This window comes from Cervus canadensis, chromosome 1 (assembly GCF_019320065.1).
Source record: "Cervus canadensis isolate Bull #8, Minnesota chromosome 1, ASM1932006v1, whole genome shotgun sequence".
Classification (NCBI taxonomy): domain Eukaryota; kingdom Metazoa; phylum Chordata; class Mammalia; order Artiodactyla; family Cervidae; genus Cervus; species Cervus canadensis.
In genome coordinates, this window is record NC_057386.1 from 59,523,576 (window position 1) to 59,537,392 (window position 13,817).

General features: G+C 35.1%; 1 pseudogene; it reads right to left on the reverse strand.

Moving 5' to 3' along the window:
- Positions 1 to 6,076: 6,076 nt before the first annotated feature.
- On the reverse strand, positions 6,077 to 9,328 carry LOC122438145 (annotated as a pseudogene).
- Between the last annotated feature and the right edge of the window lie 4,489 nt (positions 9,329 to 13,817).

The following is a 13,817-nucleotide window of genomic DNA, read 5'->3' on the forward strand; positions in this document are numbered from 1 at the left end:
AAAGAATCCTTGCATTCCTGGGATAAAGCCCACTTGGTCATGGTGTATGATTTTTTTTTTAATATGTTGTTGGATTCTGTTTGCTAGAATTTTGTTAAGGATTTTTGCATCTATATTCATCAGTGATATTGGCCTGTAATTTTCTTTTTTTTTGTGGCATCTTTGTCTGGTTTTGGAATTAGGGTGATGGTGGCCTCATAGAATGAGTTTGGAAGTTTACCTTCTGCAATTTTCTCGAAGAGTTTGAGTAATATAGGTGTTAGCTCTTCTCTAAATTTTTGGTAGAATTCAGCTGTGAAGCCATCTTGTCCTGGGCTTTTGTTTACTGGAGGATTTCTGATTACAGTTTCGATTTCCTTGCTTGTGATGGGTCTGTTAAGATCTTCTATTTCTTTCTGTTTCAGTTTTGGTAAGTCATACTTTTCTAAGAATTTGTCCATTTCTTCCAAGTTGTCCATTTTATTGGCATAGAGCTGCTGGTAGTAGTTTCTTATGATCCTTTGTATTTCAGTGCTGTCTATTGTGATCTCTCCATTTTCATTTCTAATTTTGTTAATTTGGTTCTTCTCCCTTTGTTTCTTGATAAGAGTTGCTAATGGTTTGTCAATTTTGTTTATTTTTTCAAAAAAAAAAAAAAACAAACAAACAGCTTTTAGCTTTGTTGATTTTTGCTATGGTCTCTTTAGTTTTTTTTGCATTTATTTCTGCCCTAATTTTTAAGATTTCTTTCCTTCTACTAACCCTGGGGTTCTTCATTTATTCCTTCTCTAGTTGTTTTAGGTGTAGAGTTAAGTTATTTGTTTGACTTTTTTCTTGGTTCTTGAGGTAAGCCTGTAATGCTATGAACCTTCCCCTTAGCACGTCCAACTCTTAACGACCCCATGGACTCCAGCCCACCAGGCTCCTCTGTCCATGGGATTTTCCAGTCAAGAGTACTGGAGTGTGTTGCCACTTTCTTCTCCAAAAATTTTAGGTGATATTTCATTTTGGGTTTAATTTGTATTTCCCTAATTTTCAGTGATTTTGAACACGCCTTCATGTATCTTTTGTCTATGTGTATGTTTTATTTGGAAATAAGCTGTTTCTCTTCTGGAAAAAATATCATTATAATTATGCTGTAAATCAAGGTGACTCTGCCTTTTGGCTAAGACTTTAATTTTTTCAGTGAGTTAAACATTTCAGAATACTAAATAGTAAGGTCAGTTAAAGAGCAGTTTCATCATTTATTTTTCTATAGATTGCTTTTTTTCTTTACCAATATATCATTGGATAAAAACCATTTACCATTCACAGCACTTCTAAATCTTCCACATGTGAAATGTCTAAATGGTTTTGGATTTACACCAGAGATTTATGTCACACTGGCTATAAACAAGAAAATGAAGACAGGTTGTTTTATCTACTCCAAACTCCCTGAGCATCAAAAGGTAATTGCTTCCTAGAAAAAGATATTTTGGTACTTTTAACAATCTCCCTTGGGGAAGAAATAAAGAACACTGAAATTTTCTATGTTGACTTTTCTTTCCCTTTGAAACACTGAGAGGCCAATCTAAAAATAATAATAATAATAATAACATTTGTTTGTTTATTTTTCCTAGAACACTACATCATAGATCAAAGATCCTTTCATAACTTCCTCGCAGTTCAGTTCAGTTTGGCTCAGTCGCTCAGTGTGTCCGACTCTTTGCAATCCCATGAACCGCAGCACGCCAGGCCTCCCTGTCCATTACCAACTCCCAGAGTCCACCCAAACCTATGCCCATTGAGTCTGTGATGCCATCCTACCATCTCATCCTCTGTTGTCCCCTTCTCCTCCTGCCCTCAATCTTTCCCAGCATCAGGGTCTTTTCAAATGAGTCAGCTGTTCACATGAGGTGGACAAAGTATTGGAGTTTCAGCTTCAACATCAGTCCTTTCAATGAACACCCAGGACTGATCTCCTTTAGGATGGCATTTCATTCCCCTCTTATGCCTTGGTGATTAACTCCATCTATAATTTGATTATTTTCACTCCCATGATATTGTTTATAAATATATACAAATATATATATAAATAATAATATATAAATATTATATAAATATATAAATATATTTATATGTATTTATATTATATTTATTATATAAATATAAATATATAAATATAATATTTATTATATAAATATTTTGTGAATATTTATAAACAAGATATATAGCATTCACTGTACTTTTGAATATAAATGAGTTTGGAGGATATTTATGCTAACTAGTACATTTTTCTAATGTAATAATTTTGATTTATACAGTATTTAATTGTGTGACTAAACCATTTTTGTAATGTCCTTTTAGGCTATTTCCATTTTTTGTTATTGCAATCTATATGCAGCTGAATGTTTCTGCACATTTTTTTCATTTATTTTTATTAGTTGGAGGCTAATTACTTTACAATATTTTAGTGGTTTTTGCCATCTTTTTGTGTATATTTGAGTTTCTCCAGAGCAGTGATTTGCTATGATTTTTCAAGTAATGACATACACAGAAAAAAAAATACCTATTGAATACACAAGGAAAAACTGAAGATGATTTGTTTTACATATTTTCTCAGTTTTATCACCTCTTTATTGTATTTTCCTAATTATTTTGTCATAGATATTATAATATTGATATTTAGTAGATACTGATTGTAGATATTGATCTTCAGCTTCTTTTTTTTTTTTTTCTGTGTCTTTTTTTTTTTTTTTCCCCAGTGGGTTTTGTCATACATTGATATGAATCAGCCATAGATTTACACTTATTCCCCATCCCGATCCCCCCTCCCATCTCCCTCTCCACCCGATTCCTCTGGGTCTTCCCAGTGCACCAGGCCGGAGCACTTGTCTCATGCATCCCACCTGGGCTGGTGATCTGTTTCACCATAGATAGTATACATGCTGTTCTTTTGAAATATCCCACCCTCACATTCTCCCACAAAGTTCAAAAGTCTGTTCTGTATTTCTGTGTCTCTTTTTCTGTTTTGCATATAGGGTTATCATTATCACCTTTCTAAATTCCATATATATGTGTTAGTATGCTGTAATTTCAGCTTCTTAAATATATTTATTTTTTTTCTCTCATTCTGAGGTTTCTTTTTAATGTTTCCATGTGCTTCAATAGAACATACTTTAATTCTAACATGGTGCATTTATTTTAGTTTTTAATATTTACCTGCTCTGAATTCATAGTTTGTTCATTACCTTAAGAGTGACCAACTTTTATAAGAATTTTTAATTGAGACATTAGCATAAAAAGTAAGTATAGTTGCTTAAAGAGAGATTTTCACAGACTTTCTACAGGGTGTTTACATATTTCAGACACTTTTTCTTGTGAATCATACATGGTTTTTCTGGAACCCAAATATTTTTGAGGTGCTATACTTCAGGAATGCAAGTAGCACTATTTCAATCTTTCCAGTGAGCACAGTTATCACTTGTTAGGTACCCCAAAGCAGTTTATCTAGAAATAAGTGGAATGATCCAGTATCATTCTGGCTTTTAATCCAAGTTATAAACAAATTTCTCCAATTGTGGTGGACCAGAATCAACCTAATCAGGGATATTATTTATCAATTATGTCTAGCACTCTACAAGTTTGAATTTCTGCATCCAAGTAATTCAAATGAACTAATATTACCTAAACTATTAACTACATTACTGAATAAACTCTTCAGATTTTCTGAAATCTGTATTAGCTTAGAAAGGGCAAGATCCCTAAATTTAACATGATCAGTTTTAATAAATTATATTCAAGGCGTAATTATGAGACACTTTTGATAATGGAAGTGTCATTTCTGTGATTCTGAAAACTGCAAGAGTCAAATGTTTATAGAATATGTAACTATAACTAAATATTTAAAATTAGACAAAAAATATATTCCAAGGTACAGTACTCAGCAATAGAAGCATTTATATAAGTATGGCTATTTTTTTTTATCTTTGAGTGTATTATTTATGCTATTTTACATTTTTAAATTTCAGGTGACAACTATATTCATGAAAGAGACATCACCTAGGTGAAGTGCTAGCCACTTAGTCGTGTCCATCTCTTTGTGACCCCATGGACTGTAGCCAGGCTACTCTGTCCATGGGATTCTCCAGGCAAACATAGTGGAGTGGGTTGCCATTTCCTTCTCCAGGGGATCTTTCCAACCCAGGGATCAAACCTGGGTCTTCTGCATTGCAGGAGTATTCTTTACTATCTGAGCCACCAGGGAAGCTACCTTACCTAGGTGAGCACAGTACTAATTATTATGAATTTAGTCAAAAATTTTCATTTCTTTTCATCTTTTATTCATCTGGCAAGTATTCACTGAAGGCCAAACATGTTTCTAGGTAATTTTTTAGGCATTAGAGATATAAGATGCAATAATAAAACCAGAAATTTCTTCTCTCTTGGAGTGTATACAGGGAGAAGGAAATAAGAAACAAATAAATTGCTGCATGTATTAAACATATCATCTATTTCTAGGAAAAAAATATAAATCAAGTTAAGGGAATAATGAGTGATTATCTCATTATATTAGGTTTTCAGAAAAGACCTTTCTTGGAAGGTGATAGTTGAATAGGCACATACATGATTTCATTGTATTATTATTATTAGTGCTAAATATTTTGGAGTCTATTAACTTCCTTACAAGGTGTTTCATGTTTTTGTATTTCAAGTATTATGTCAGTGAGTATATAAGTATGTATACTTTATGTCAATGAGTTCAGCATGAGGATTAGCATGGTTTAAAAGAGACTCTACTTGAACAATTATTTATGAGAATTTGGAACTGAGAATACTATAGAGTGACTTCCCAGGTGGCTCTAGTGGTAAGGTACCTGCAGGAGACATAAGCGACTCGGGTTCAGTCCATGCATCCAGAGGATCTCCTGGAGGAGGGCATGGCGATCCAATCCAATATTCTTGCGTTGAGATTCACATAGGCCGAGGAGACTGGCAGCTACAGTTCAGGGTCTCATAGAGTCAGACACGAGTGAAGTGACTTAGCACACAGCAAGCACATACTATAGACATAAAGGATGATGATGTGTGGGAGGCACAGGTAGACAGGATTCTGTGATGCCAACAGATAGAAATTATCTTTAAAATAGTGACTGAAGTGAAAGCTAGGAAATGATGACTGAGCTTTCTTAATTCATTGAATTGGCTAAAGTAAAACAAGATCCAAAAGGGCAACAGAATATTCATATCAATTTTGTTAACTATGATGGACTCACAGTAGGCAATACAACTTAAAGGATGAGTGCAAGAAATAGTCTATGCTCAGCTGTAGCATCAGCCAGAAGGATGGAACACAGCTTCTGGGGCACAACAGCTGTGTAAAGTGCAGGATTACAAACATCCAGAAAGCAGTTATGTACCAACAATACTAAAAATGAGTTTTGTTTTTTTTTTTAAGGATTGTGTGTGGTTTAGGAGGAAAGAGAGAGGAGTGGAATTCACACATCCTCCTTCCCTGTGTGTCTCTGTGTATCTTTTTCTGTCTCTTAAAAGGACACACATTGGATTTTGGGTCCACTTTAAGCTCATCTTGACTCTTACCTTAATTACATCTGCAAAGATCTTATTTTCAAATAAGGTGACATTCTGAGTTCTGGGTGACATGGATATTTGGGGGACAATATTCATCCACATCACTTCCATGGTGGCACAGAAGGTAAAGAATCTCCCTGAAATGCAGGAAACCCAGGTTCAAACCCTAGGTCAGGAAGATCCCCTGGAGAAGGCAATGACTACCCACTATATTATTCTTTCCTGGAGAGTTCCATTGACAGAGGAACCTGGAAGGCTATAGTCCATGGGGTGGCTAAGAGTCAGACATGACTGAACACCTCACATTTTCGCTTTTCATACACCCACAACACACATCATTTTACACATGATATACAGTTATTTTATTCAACATTGAACTGAACAGAAACTAAAACATGAAATAGCCAATTTACGACTCTAAATTTATGATCTAGTGAGTTGACTACATAATTTAAGTCATCATCTCTACAAGAAGATTTAATCAACAGTACATAATATATCAAATTTCTTTTGGACATACAGATCTTCAACTAAATTGTATTAAGTGATTAATTAATTTCCTGACACTCTCTTTCACTTCTTTGTTCCTGAGACTATAGATCAGAGGGTTCAGCATGGGACTCACCACTGTATAAAATACAGAATGTACTTTGACCATGAGCCATTAATTTTTGGAGCTGGGTACACAATAAAGGAACAGGACAGTCCCATGGAACATGGTGATGGTGGTCAGATGGGGGGGCACAAGTAGAGAAGGCTTTTTGGCGAATCCCAGCAAAAGGCATTTTTATGATAGTGACAAAAATGGAAATATAAGTAGTGAGGACAATTACCAGGCTGCTCGCCTCATTGCATTTGGCAATGGCAAAATAGAGCACTTGGCTGATGAAGGGATCAGAGCAGGAGACAGAGACAATAACAGAGTGCTCACAGAGGAAATTATTTATGATGTTAGACCCACAGAAGGATAATGTCTGGAGAAAACAGGTGAGTGTCAGGGAAGAGACCACACCCCACGTGTAGGGACAGGCCACTAATGATGCACAGAGCTTTGGGGACATGACCACTGTGTAGGTGGAGGCTTACAAATGGCCACAAATTGGTGATAGGCCATCACTGCCAACATGAATGCCTCTGCCACTGCAAACATACAAGCCGAGAAGAATTGCATGATGCATCCCATGAAAGAGATGGTTCTGTCTTCCACAACCAAATCTCCAAGAGTTTGGGTGTAACTGTGGTGGAATAGTAGAAATCAACAACGGACAAGTGACTGAGAAAAAAGGACATGGGGGCATGGAGTTTGGGACTGATCCTGATGATGGTGATCATGCCCAGGTTCCCCACTACGGTGACTGCATAGACGGTGAGGAAAACTAGGAACAAAGGAACCTGGAGGTCGGGATATTCTGAGAAGCCTAAGAGGGTGGCTTAGGCTTAGCCTAAGTGGCTTAGCCACTCTCTTAGCCTAAGAGAGTGGTTCTGGCACTCTGATTTCCTTCAGCAAACCACATAATTGTTGTTGGAGAAAATTTGAAATAGTGATAATAAAATGATAACAATGATGATAGTCCATGGATATCATATTTATTGTGTGTCAGACATTGTGTTAAAATATTGGTACATTAGTTTTGAGCACTAAATAAGATTTATGAATTTGAAAACAAACAGTTTCATATTTTACAAAAGGAAATGGAAGCATATATGAGTTAAGAAACTTGTTTGAATTAACACAGCCTGCTGGTGATGAGTTAGGTTTGAAGTGACCATGAGTGACAGAAATTGAATTTAGTTTAGAGTCAGAGAGAAATATTTTCTATAATGTCATAGAAAAACATGTTTTTCACAGTTCCATCATTCTTAAGGTCCGTGCTGTTTAATGGGAGTAACATAACAATAAATGAAAACATAACACTCAAATTTATTTTAAAAACAGGAGGAGTAATCTTTTTAGAGGCAGTAATACTTCTATCATTATGTTCAAACAGAAGATCATCAAAAAGGCAGAGGTCATGAGTCACCACAAGAATTTTCACATTTTGGAAAACATAAATGGACATTGAGGGAAATAAAGCTCTATCTTCAAGTTTTCCAGTGATTCCAGTTTGATGCTAAAATTATTGGCTTTGTGTTCAATGCAGCAACCTGGTAAAGTAATGAAGTTGTGTTATAATTTGTGGTACCCTCACTTTTGTTTTCTTTCCTATTTCACTAGTTATAATTTGTCTCACATAGTGAAACTGATGCTCTCAATATAGTCTTTTAAATTCTTTGATCAATATCTCTTAACTTGCTATCAATATTTAATCAATCTAATAAATTTATTAGGAATATTATAGCATTAAATGCTTATAGAATATCTGAATTATAGAGTAACTTAAAATATATTTTGCTCAACTTTTCCATATTCTATACTGTTTTTCAAGAAAATTAGACAATACAGTAATAAACACAAGGTTACATTATGACCCACAAAACTGGTGACAGGAATATTGAGTTTGATTAAAACCACAGGTGATAATCTTGCTTTGAGTTATACAATTATTTGTATACATTATTTTGAGAAAGCAAATGCATCTTGTACTGGTAAGCAGTTTATCACAACAGAAGTATATTTATTTAGCAAATATTTTAAAATAAGTTAACCAATAACAAGCACACATCTGAAATATTCAGATTAATAAAGGGACTATTAGTTCAACTCTCATAAACACAAATGCAATTTTAGTTTTGTCTGACCATGTGAAGGGAGAAATAAAATTCATTATTTCTTGAATAGCTTCGTGGTACTTTTGACACTCAAAAGATGTATTTCCTATATGAAGAAAAGGGAATGGTTGGGGAGTGGAAAAGAGTTAGTGACAGACAGACTGGCACAATGAAAGAAGCAAGGAGTTGGAAACATAGATTGAAATTCAGTTGCAAGCTTTGGCATTCACTGTATGATCTTTGGTGAATCACTCAGATTTTATGAACCTCAACTTCTTTATCAGTAATAGTACATGATAATGTATATTTTATAGATGTATAAATATTAAGTTAGGAAATGACATTAATATAATTAGTACAAAGTCTGGTAGTTGTGGAGTTCAAAATATATAAGTTTTCCCACCCTCATCCCTTTTAATTCTTAATACTCTGAGTAACTGGTATTATCTTTAAACACATATTATTTTAAACAATCTAAGAAACAGGTCAAGGTCCAAAGTTGGCAGCAACAAAAATGCAGGAATAATTTGTGATGTCGAAGAATAGCTCAACTTTTTTTTTTTTTTCCTGAATTTCCTCTTGGCCCTGTTCATGTTAATTCATCAATCACTGTCCTTCAATAAATTGTCTCTGTTTCCCCTTTGTTTTCTCTTTATTATCTGACTCTTACTAATCATCCAGTTTTAATCTCATGGTCACCTAGGTTTAGCCAACTTCCCTGTAGTGGTGCTACCCTGAACTGTGAGAAAATTAATTTCTTCTTAATTACTTTATCTGTTATGACAGTTTCTGTCTCTTTAAAACTTTAATTTCTCCCTATTAACTAATTTATCAAGTCTAAATTTCTCTGCTCAGTTTTACATAAAGCCTTATCCTAGCTATATTCTTCAATTTTCAACCTAATCAAGACAGTATTCTTAGAATATAATGCCTGTAATTTCCTCTTTTCTTACATACTGATGCAGCGATGAACAATATACAAAACATTTCATGAAAATTGGTATCATAAGGACACTTTTCCTTTTCACTTCAACCATATTTCCTACACCCTTGACATACCTGCAGACATTACTGTCAGAAAAATGGAATTGTATATTATGGTGTTCATTATTATTATTTACATATGATTCTTACCTTCTTTCGACTAAGTTTTGAGGTGTTGAGGAATTCTCAGGCATTATAGTATTTTTAAAAATTTCATTGTGACTATTCTGCTAAGCACAATGTGGATATCCTCAGAGCAAAAATCAGGATGATACCCCAGTGAAGGAGAAGGAGATCAAAGCTCAGCCTTCAGGAAAATGGACTCAGGAGACATCACCACACAAAGACTGACAAAGAGTTTCCACTGTTTTAGAGGTTTCAGGATCTCAGAGTTCCCCAAAGGAGAGAAAAGAAACACAATAGAACATCCCACCTGAAACCAACTCACCTGAAGATCCTGTTTCTACTATTAATTGTCTCCAGGGGAGTTCCCACTCTGAATTCAAATATCATGTAAAATATTAAGGAGTTGGTTAATGTAGCAGGAGCCAACAAAAATTTAATGGGACTGGAATATAATTCTTTCTTAACATCCAGGAAAACTCAGAGAAAGGAAGAGAAAGAGAGAGAGATTTGGAGCTGAATCTGATTCCTAAGAACAAAATGTAGGGCTTATGTATGCTTCCATTACCTTGGGGATTTAGACCCCAGAGAGTATTTCTTGAGCTATTTCTTTTTATATCCCACATCCAGAAATTAGCTGGAATGCTTTTCTATGTGGCAATTTGCAAGAAGGTAATTTCTTCTAAATCATTGGAGATAGTGCCTCAATAGCCTCTTTCATGGATTTCTTTAAAAATAATTATAGAAAAATACATGAACTGAATAAGAAAACATGGTGACTACAGTAAAATCCAAAATGAAAGATAAATAAGATAATCTTTCAGAGATATTAATAACTGCTATTATATATATTTACTGTATGATTTTTCTGTCCCATTCTGTGTGTATGAAATGCCATGTGTTTTGAGATGTATGAACAACATAACTTGGTCTTTGGTTTTATTGCCTAACCTAAATGAATATTATTGTCTGCAGAAACAATGATGTTCTTTATTTAAACTAAATTTTCTTTTCTTCTAAATATGAGCTATACACACTTCCAAGCATATATTAATACAATTAAATCATATAATCTCTTAAAAATGTTGAATGCATCTTGGTGATGAATGGTGAATATTTAAGTCTCTAAAACCTCTGAGTGTCAATCAATCCACTGGTTTCACAACACTGAAATGTCACACAATTAGATCCACTGACTTGCCTGGTGGCTCAGCGGTAAAAAACAAGTTGCCTGAAATGTGGGAGATGTAGGTTCTATACCTGGGGTCAAGGAGAAACCCTGGAGAAGGAAATGGCTGCCCCCTCCAGCATTCTTGCCTGGGAAATACATTGGACAGAAGAGCCTGGTGGGCTGCCATCCATGTATTTGCAAAAGATTTGGACATAGCTTTTTGACTAAATAACAACAACAAATGCTTTCCCTAGGCTCCTGACAACCTGATTAACCCTTGCCAGACTCTACCAGGAAGCCATAACACAGCAGAGGCTGTTTCCCATCAGGCACAGAATTATTGTACATAGCGTTATGTTGATCCAAAATCCCACAAGTCATGATGGCTATTCTTTCACTGAGATAAGTTTGAGGTCCTTAATGCATCTTCCCCCATTTCTGACACCTCTGTACCCTGGACTAACTTTTGAGCCAATATCTACACTCTAGTCACCCAGAGTTAGCAACCTTGTTGGATATTAGTTTTCCATGCTGTACAACAAATTGCCACCAACTTAGAGACTTCAACTGCTATCACAGTTTCTGTACCATAATAGTTTGGGAAGTGTTTGCATAACTTTATAAGATACTGCTAAAGTATTTTCAAAGTTATTTAACCTTGTATTCTTATTTGAAATGCATAAGCATTCAACTTGTTCAACATTTTCACCAAGATTTGAAACTCATTCATATTAGCTATTCTAAATAGAGTACAGTAGTTTCTCTTTGTGGTTTAAGTTGTAATTTTAATAAGAATGTCATTGATGACTAATGATGCTTAGTCATCCAGCCTGGGCTGGTGATCTGTTTCACCATAGATAGTATACATGCTGTTCTTTTGAAACATCCCACCCTCACCTTCTCCCACAGAGTTCAAAAGTCTGTTCTGTATTTCTGTGTCTCTTTTTCTGTTTTGCATATAGCATTTCAAACCCAGTTTTCAAGTATAGAGTAGAGAAACTTGGCCAGCTCTGCATTAAGCAAAAGATAAAGGTAGTCTTCTCCAGTGATGTAATGTGGATATAATTCACCCCTGATATGATGTCATGAGAAAAGCTTCACCTCTGTGATAAAGCCATATTGAAAATCTACAATCCCAGTTTAATGTGACAGAATCATAAGGCAAACCCATATCCAGAAACATTCTTTAGGATACCTCACCAATATTCCTTAGAATTGTCAAAGTCAAGAAAAAACAAGAAAGGAGTGAAACGCTGTTTCAGACCAGAGGATACTGAGAAGACGTGAAAACTAATCCAATATGGTACCCCGGATTACATCTCAGAAAGAAAAGAGTGTATTTGTGGGAAAAAACAAACCGGATGGAATCCAAATAAAATTTAAATTTTAGTCATCATAACATACCATTAATTCTTTCTTATATTTTATTTTACTGTGGTAAGAACACAATATGAGATCCACCCTCTTAAGATATTATTCAGTGTACAATGCAGTACTGTTGACTACACATATCATTTTGTACAGTACAACTGTGTGTGTCTTGCTAAACTGAAACTTCTTAACCATTGATTTGTGAATTCCTGCTTCCCTCTCCACTAGCTTCTGTTAACTATTATTCCACTCCTTGATTCTGACATATCATAAGTGGAATCGTGCAGTATTTGTCTTTCTATGACTGACATTTTCATTTGGCATAATGTCCTCAAGTTTCATCCATGTAGTCACATATTACACAATTTCCTTCTTTATAAAGATCAGATTGTATTCTACTGTTTACATATGCACCACATTATTTTATCTGACTATCTGTCTATAGACATTTCAGTTGTTTCCACACCCTGGCTATTGTGAATGGTTCTACAGTGAATGTGGGAATGCTAACATATTTTTGAAAGCTTGATCTCAAATTTTTAGGACAATACCCATAATCAGGATTTCAGGATCATGTATAATTCAATTTCCAACTTAATAAAGAACCTTTATATCATTTTCCATAGCAGCTGCAACATTTTGCATTCCCAGTAACAATGTACAGTGAGGTGTGATGAAAACTCTGAAATATCTTTGCATCTTACTTTTTAAATTAAAAATTATATAATTTATTTTTAAAATGTCATCATTTAAAATGTCATCATTAATTAGCAGTCCCATTTTATTGTATCTCCAATACTACAACCAGCTCTGCTTTATGCCAACATACTATCAATTCTGAACTGAAAAAGTGTAAATGTAATAAGTAGCTCTCAGTATCTCCACTTTGCATCATTTTGCTACAACATTTGCCAGACTTTGCTTTTAGTCTTTGTGACTGTCAGTGTTTTGGGTCCAGGTTGAGAGGTAGTTTTTGGAAGTATTAAGCAATATTTTTTTAAACTTCTTATTAAGTAAATAACAACTAATTAGTGAATGCAAACTTACAATTTCCTAATAATGTTGGACTGGGCATAAAAGTGCATTCCAGTTTTTCCATAATATGTTACAGAAACACCAGAACAAACTTTTTGGCCAACACACTATACACATTTCACAAAGAAGTAAGCAAGACACAACAAATCTAGTTTCCTGGGCCAGAAAATTGGTATGTGAAGTCAGGGTTTGAACACTATATTCTTCACATAAATAGATACTAGAAAATCACAGGAGCTTTACAGTCTCCTCCCCTAATAGGTTTCCTGGTGGCTCAGACAGTAAAGAATCAGCCTGCAAGGTGGAAGAAATGGGTCCAATCCCTGGGTGAGGAAGAACACCTGGAGGAGGGCATTGAACGCACTCGAGTACTCTTGCTTGGAGAATACCATGGACAAAGGATCCTGGTGGGCTACAGTTTCTGAGGTCACAAAGAGTCAGACACAACCAAGCGACTCAGCACACCAGGAATAGCCATTACTTGAGTAACTGCTTGGAGTACAGTAACTGGCCTTGGAGTATGGAATGAAGCAGGGCAAAGGCAAATAGACTTCTGACAGGAGAATGCACTGGTCATTGTAAACACCCTCTTCCAACAACACAAGAGAAGATTCTACACATGGACATCACCAGATGGCCAATGCCTAAATCAGATTGATTATTTTCTTTGCAGCCCAAGATGGAGAAGCTCTATACAGTCAGCAAGAAATGACTGGGAGCTGACTGTGGCTCACATCATGAAGTTTATATTGTGAAATTTAGACTGAAAATGAAGAAACCAGGGGAAAAATCACTGGACCATTCAGGTATGACCTAAATCAAATCCCTTGTGATTATACAGTGGAAGTGACATAAAGATTCAATGGATTAGATC